This window comes from Penaeus vannamei, chromosome 1 (assembly GCF_042767895.1).
Source record: "Penaeus vannamei isolate JL-2024 chromosome 1, ASM4276789v1, whole genome shotgun sequence".
Classification (NCBI taxonomy): Eukaryota; Metazoa; Arthropoda; class Malacostraca; order Decapoda; family Penaeidae; genus Penaeus; species Penaeus vannamei.
In genome coordinates this window covers 10,891,591-10,899,090 of record NC_091549.1, presented here as the reverse complement: position 1 = coordinate 10,899,090, position 7,500 = coordinate 10,891,591, and the positions used below count along the sequence as shown (strand labels likewise).

The 7,500-nt window shown below is 33.4% G+C and overlaps 1 long non-coding RNA gene across 1 annotated transcript in view; it reads left to right on the top strand.

The window, feature by feature from the left end:
• Positions 1–7,500, top strand: part of LOC138866465 (uncharacterized) — a 59,106-nt gene that overhangs the window by 25,917 nt on the left and 25,689 nt on the right. The gene's annotated exons all lie outside the window — the stretch shown is intronic.

The window sequence follows — 7,500 nt, the reverse complement described above, 5'->3', positions numbered from 1 at the left end:
AGTATTATGAGAGTATTAGTGAGTATGATGAGCGTATTGGTGAGTATTATGAGAGTATTGGTGAGTATTATGAGAGTATTAGTGAGTATTATGAGAGTATTAGTGAGTGTTATGAGAGAATTAGTGAGTATTATGAGAGTATTGGTGAGTATTATGAGAGTATTAGTGAGTATTATGAGAGTATTAGTGAGTATTATGAGAGTATTAGTGAGTATTATGAGAGTATTAGTGAGTATTATGAGAGTATTAGTGAGTATTATGAGAGTATTAGTGAGTATTATGAGAGTATTAGTGAGTATGATGAGCGTATTGGTATTATGAGAGAATTAGTGAGTATTATGAGAGTATTGGTGAGTATTATGAGAGTATTAGTGAGTATTATGAGAGTATTAGTGAGTATTATGAGAGTATTAGTGAGTATTATGAGAGTATTAGTGAGTATTATGAGAGTATTAGTGAGTATGATGAGCGTATTGGTGAGTATTATGAGAGTATTGGTGAGTATTATGAGAGTATTAGTGAGTATTATGAGAGTATTAGTGAGTGTTATGAGAGAATTAGTGAGTATTATGAGAGTATTGGTGAGTATTATGAGAGTATTAGTGAGTATTATGAGAGTATTAGTGAGTGTTATGAGAGAATTAGTGAGTATTATGAGAGTATTGGTGAGTATTATGAGAGTATTAGTGAGTATTATGAGAGTATTAGTGAGTATTATGAGAGTATTAGTGAGTATTATGAGAGTATTAGTGAGTATTATGAGAGTATTAGTGAGTATTGTGAGAGTATTATGAGACTATTAGTGAGTATTATGAGACTATTAGTGAGTATTATGAGAGTATTAGTGAGTATTATGAGAGTATTAGTGAGTATTATGAGAGTATTAGTGAGTATTATGAGAGTATTAGTGAGTATTATGAGAGTATTAGTGAGTATTATGAGAGTATTAGTGAGTATTATGAGAGTATTAGTGAGTATTATGAGAGTATTAGTGAGTATTATGAGAGTATTAGTGAGTATTATGAGAGTATTAGTGAGTATTATGAGAGTATTAGTGAGTATTATGAGAGTATTAGTGAGTATTATGAGAGTATTAGTGAGTATTATGAGAGTATTAGTGAGTATTATGAGAGTATTAGTGAGTATTATGAGAGTATTAGTGAGTATTATGAGAGTATTAGTGAGTATTATGAGAGTATTAGTGAGTATTATGAGAGTATTATGAGAGTATTAGTGAGTATTATGAGAGTATTATGAGAGTATTAGTGAGTATTATGAGAGTATTAGTGAGTATTATGAGAGTATTAGTGAGTATTATGAGAGTATTAGTGAGTGTTATGAGAGTATTAGTGAGTATTATGAGAGTATTAGTGAGCATTATGAGAGTATTGGTGAGTATTATGAGAGTTTTAGTTATTAGTGAGTATTATGAGACTATTAGTGAGTATTATGAGAGTATTAGTGAGTATTATTTGTGTTTGGTGTTAGTGAGTATTATGAGAGTATTAGTGAGTATTATGAGAGTATTAGTGAGTATTATGAGAGTATTAGTGAGTATTATGAGAGTATTAGTGAGTATTATGAGAGTATTGGTATTATGAGAGTATCGCTTGAGTAATTGTTATGAAATCTGAAAAGGAAGTAGGTATTAGTGAGTGTTTGTGTTTAAAGAAATAATAAGTATTACGAGTATCAGTATTATTATCTCGATAATTTATATTGTAGTTATTATCACTTATATTATTACAATTACCATTATTAGATTGATCATTATTATTGTTGTTGTCATGATCATTATATTATTAATTATAATTATTATTGCTGTTATTATCATTGCTATTATTATTATTGCTATTATTATTATTAATAATATTACCATTATTAATGTTATTATCACCATTATGACTACTTTTACTGTTATTACCAGCCCTCTTATTACTTTTATTATAATTATTACTTGTATTATTACTATTCTTATTATCTATTTTATTACTTTCGTTATTACTATTATTATTATTATTTTCATTATAACTATCATTGTTGTTATTATTACTATCATTATTACTGTTGTTATCATTATCATTACTATTATCATTATTATTATGATCATTATTATTATCATCATTACTATTATTATCACCATTATTATCAAAGCAATCAGAGTTAGGACTGGGCGGTATTCATGTCTCAAAAATGAAAATGAAAATAGCCACAGTGAGAATTGAAAATAATCGTAACGTTTCGAACTCTTCACGAGATCCTCATCAGACAAAACCGAAATGGATTTGTTCATCACGTCTCGAAGTTTATGCTGGTAATAGAAAAAGTATTTACAATGCCATAGAGTCTTTGAAGATAACTGATTGCAGTAATATGTTCAAACTACATCCGTTGTAAATGTTACTTCTGTAAGGATAATAGTATTACCAAGGGTTTGTTGTCATTGCATCAGCTGTGAAGCTGCGCAGCGACATTTGTTTTTTTTTCGTAGAAAATTACTGTAAATATGTAGAAAATGGATGAATTGATGGTTGACAACATATCACAAAGTCTATTTGACATTAATGATGTATGATTATCTTCATCTATCTTTGACTTAGACAAATTTGTGAACGAAAATGTCTTTGACTGGTAGTTTCTGTCTTAAGGCTTTTAAAACCTATCGCCAGGGCTGGCGAAAGGTTTCGCGAAAGCTGTTTGAATACCATTTTCTTGCTTTCAAATTATATATTGGTAACATATTTGTGTATGATGTGATGCAGGAATCACACTGAAATTCTAAAATATCTTAAAATCGTAATTCATTATGAAATAACGTATATACGTATTTTTTTTCAAGACCTTCGATGTTCCAGTCGAGAGCTCAAGACATCAGCTGTATTCCTACCCCCCTACCCCTACCCCCCCCACCCCCGAGATGACTTATTTAGATTTAGGTTGTTGTTATTTTGGTTGTAAGGATAATGTTCTTTTCACAAATGTTACCAGAGGTGTTTTTATGGCGGCATGTTTACTTTTCGCTATAGAAACATAGGTGTAGTGCTCCACCGCCCTATAATGAGGCGTGTCTAATGATACCCTTGTAGGCCTACAGTTCAATATCTTATATCAGTTAGGAATAGTAAAATGGTAATTTTTAAACTCTTTGGTTAAAGTATAAAGTTATTTTTTGTATAAAAGTATGGCAATACTGATTTAGACAGCCGCACTATATATACAGGGGAAAGTATAACAGAATTATTGACTAGAGTTCGTACATGTCGGGGAAGTTAATAAAATTGTGGGGACCTCACTGGTTGTGCTTTAATTAATTGGAATTCAAAAGTTGCCTCTCTATAGTCCACAAACATCGTTGTCTCGGACCGTCTCGAATGAAAACAATACTGTGAGCTTTCTGCAATATACAAAATACGGGGGTTTGGAAGGTTAGGTTAGGTTAGGTTAGGTTACGTTAGGTTACGTTACGTTACGTTACGTTAGGTTGGTTAGGTTAGGTTACGTTAGGTTGGTTAGGTTAGGTTACGTTAGATTGGTTAGGTTAGGTTAGGTTGGTTAGGTTAGGTTACGTTAGGTTACATTAAGAAATTTCGTCGGGATTTCGGCAACATTGACACCGTCGCATCCCGCAGCGGCGCCGGAATCTCGTTCGGATTATGCATTTTTTTCAAAATTTTCACTTTTGATTCTACTATTTCTTCCGTGTGTGCCCCCCCCCCCCGCCCACCTACAACCCCCAATTCTCCACGAGTCACCCAAGATTGAAGGGGATAGGAGAAAAACAAACAAATAGGCGCGGCTGTCTTACTTAGATTTACCAAAAGTATAAAGTTATTTTTTGTATAAAAGTATAAAGTTGATATAGTATAGTATAAAGTACTTTTAAAACCTTTCGCCAATGCTAGCGAGGCCTTACTTTGAAACCCAAGGCAGGTGTTCGCCAGGCCTGGCGAACGAAAGGGATCGCCAGGCGCTAACATCTTGGATTCCTGCTAAATCTAGCGCTTCGGCGAATGAAAAAAACGCGAGAAAAAGCAAAAGGTTTTAAAAGTACGGGCCATAAAGTTAACCTTGTTATAGTATAAAGTGTAGTATAGCATAAAGTATAGTTAATTTTGTTATAGTATAAAGATATTTTCAACTTCTTTGTTATACCATAAAGTTAAATTTTAACTCCTTTGTTATAGTATAAAGTGAGGCTATTGCGGAAACAACATTTTCGTCTTCTCTCGAGGTTAATAATTAAGTTTAGGTTATGTTATGTTCACTGCACATGTAAACAAATTTGCGCTAGATTTAGCGGGAATACAAGATGTTAGCGCCTGGCGATCCCTTCGCCCGCCCTGGCGAACGTTGGGTTTAAAAGTAAGGCCTCCCTCACTCAGAGGTTCGCCAGGCGAACGCCAGTACTGGCGAAGGTTTTAAAAGTACGGGCCTATGACTCTCCAAAATTTTAGTTTAGATGCGGAGTGTCCCACGCAGGTTGGGACTGTCTTTAAAAGTATGATGCAAATCTCTACATATTTCAAGATATTTCTGCCTCGAATATGACAGAGAAAAAAATTAAAGTCCCTTTTGATTTATAGTTAAATGTTGTTTTGCTGTTTCATATATTTTACAGATATTATCTATTCACATCCGTAAGGATTGTTCTTAATTTCTTCTTATGCGAATTTTCCTCAGTTGAACATTATTCCGCTCTGTAAATAAAAGCTTCGAGGCATCTTTTGATACATTATCAAACATCAGCTGAGCCGTCGCATACGTCTTCATTACTGTATTTTATTTTAAATAAAATTTTAATAAAAATTAAAAATAGCGCCGCCCGCCTTTACAACTGATGCAGTGACAATAAACGTAGAATGCCACATTTCATTTAGATCAATGAAATGGGTGATATTACCGTTATGATATAAAGATGATTTATTGCCATATATACAGTACCGTATCATACCGCAAAAGATTATCAAAACAGTGTCCATAACGATTTATATATTTGTTCTATTACCAGCACAGCGCAAATCGCAGACAAAATCGCAAAACAGTCGTAGACCTTTCGTGAACACCGCCTCTGGCTTAGAAGAACCTCTGTTAAATGTTAATTTCTTAAAACTGCAAACACGAAATCGGACACAGTGGTCGAATTCGTGTACATCAAGCGTGCGAAGTAGCCGCACCTCTTGTACACGATATATGACACTTGATTGACTTCTTGTAAATATGGGTACGCAAAATCGAACAATAATCCACCTCTAGTACACGAAATCTGAGGGATTCGCCTTGCATACGAAATCGGACACACTGGTCGTCCTCTTGTACACGAAATCGGACTCGATTTCTTCTTGTGCACGAAATCGGACACTTGATGAATCTCTTAAAGACGTACACGAAATCGGACACAGTAGTCTTCCACATGCACACGAAATCGGATATTTAAACTTCCTTGTAAATATCCCTCAAATATATTTTTTTATTTCTTATTTTGATAGGGATTTATACTATTTCTTCCGTAACAAGTCTCCTTCGCCTTCATCGATTCTGTTGTTACTATCGTCGACTTTTCCCGCGCAATTTTGCCCTCCTCCGCCATCTTAGTCAACTAGTGTTCTCATTTCCGCTGCGCCCTTTTTATTTCTTTACTCTTTGCTATTCATTCTTATTCATTTCTTCATTATTATTCTATTTACTTAATTCCTACTCCGTCTAGTCCAATTTTCTATCTAGTCCAAATTTTCTCGGCCTTTTCAGTTTAAATACACGCCAAAAATATTTCGAATAACTCTACTATACATTAATATACAAATTCATACGAATTATGCATGAATATGTGCAATTTACGGTAAATTATTGTAAAAGAAAGCTTATCTTAAGAGTGGGGTAACTAACCTAAGATTAAATTTCTACATTTATCACAGTGTATTCAGAATTTATCCTAATGTATCAGAATTTTAAAAACTAACTTTTAATAAACATTTACAAAATATTATGCGATAAACAGATGGTATTTCTGTGTTGCGACGCCAGTGGGTTGAGAACCACTGCTCTTACCTCTTGTATTGTCCGCCATCTCTCCTACTTCTTCTCGACTCAAATTCAGGATATATTAGACCAATAAATGATTCTTAGCTATATTAAAAGTATCAGGATTCAGCAATGGCCGCTGAAGGATTCTCGATTCCCGCTGAAGGAATCTTTGTCGTCTGGTCCTCGCTCTCGTATGCGCATGTCGGGCCTTTCGGTTCTTTGGCTTTCTTTCGACTCTTTCTGTTTATTTGGTTTTCGTTTTCTTCTTTTGTTGTCTTTATATTTTTTTGGTTTCTTTGGGCTCTTTCTGTTTATTTCCTTTTTTCTTCTTTTCTTTTCTTTGGGTTTCTGTCGACTCTTCCTGTTTATTTCGTTTTTTGTTTTCTTTCGACTCATTCTGTTTATTTCGCTTATTTTTCTCTTTCTTTACTTTTCTTTTTTTATGTTCTTTTGGTTTCTTTCGAATCTCTATTTCGGTTTTTTTTTCTTTCTTTTCTTTGGATTCTTTTGTTTTCTTTCGGCTCTCTGTTTATTTCGTTTTTTTTTCTTTTCTTTGGGTTCTTTGATTTATTTGAACTCTTTCTGTTTATTTCGTTTTTTTCTTTTTCTTTAGGTTCTTTTAGTTTCTTTCGGCTCTTTCTGTTTATTTCGTTTCCTTTTCTTTGGGTTCTTTTGCTTTCTTTCGACTCTCTGCTTATTTCGTTTTTTATTTTTTTCTCTCTCTCTTTCTATCTTTGAATTCTTTTGATTTCTTTCTGTTTATTTTTTTTTCTTTTGGTTCTTTTGTTTTCGTTCGATTCTTTCAGTTATTTTTTTATATTTTTTATTTTCTTTTGCTTCTTTGGGTTCTTTTGATTTCTTCGATTCCTTTCTTTCCTTTCGGTTCTCACTTACCTCTCCCGAACCGTCTTTAAGCTCAGACTGCTTCTGACGTCCTGCCTCGAGGGTCTTCATCCCATGCCTCCTCCCGGCCTGTAAACACCACATGCAAGTCTTTTCCGTTACCAAATATCGCCCTTACGCTGTCCTTTACGATCCCAACTGTTTTTTTTTTTCTTCTTCTTCTTCTTCTTCTTCTTTCTTTCTTTTTTTGCTTCTTTTTCTTCTCTTTTTTTTTTTTTTTTTTTTTTTTTTTTTTTTTTTTCTTCTTTTTCTTCTTCATCTTTTTTTCTTTTTATTTTTTCTGCTTCTTTTTCTTCTTCTCCTTCTTTTTATTTTTATTTTTTCTGCTTTTTTTTCTTCTTTTTTTTGCTTCATTTTCTTCTACTCCTTTTTCTTCTCCTTCTTCTTCTTTTTCTTTTCCGACAACTATCTGCCATCTTTCAAAAAAAAATCGTGGGGAGGAACTTTCATCTCCAGAACTCTGCGATTCCTGCAGTCTTCTAAGTTATATTTGTCTTTATATATCGAAAAGGGAATATAATCGCTAACTATGGACTGTCCGCAACGATCAAGCAATTGAACGTTATATTGGTTCCC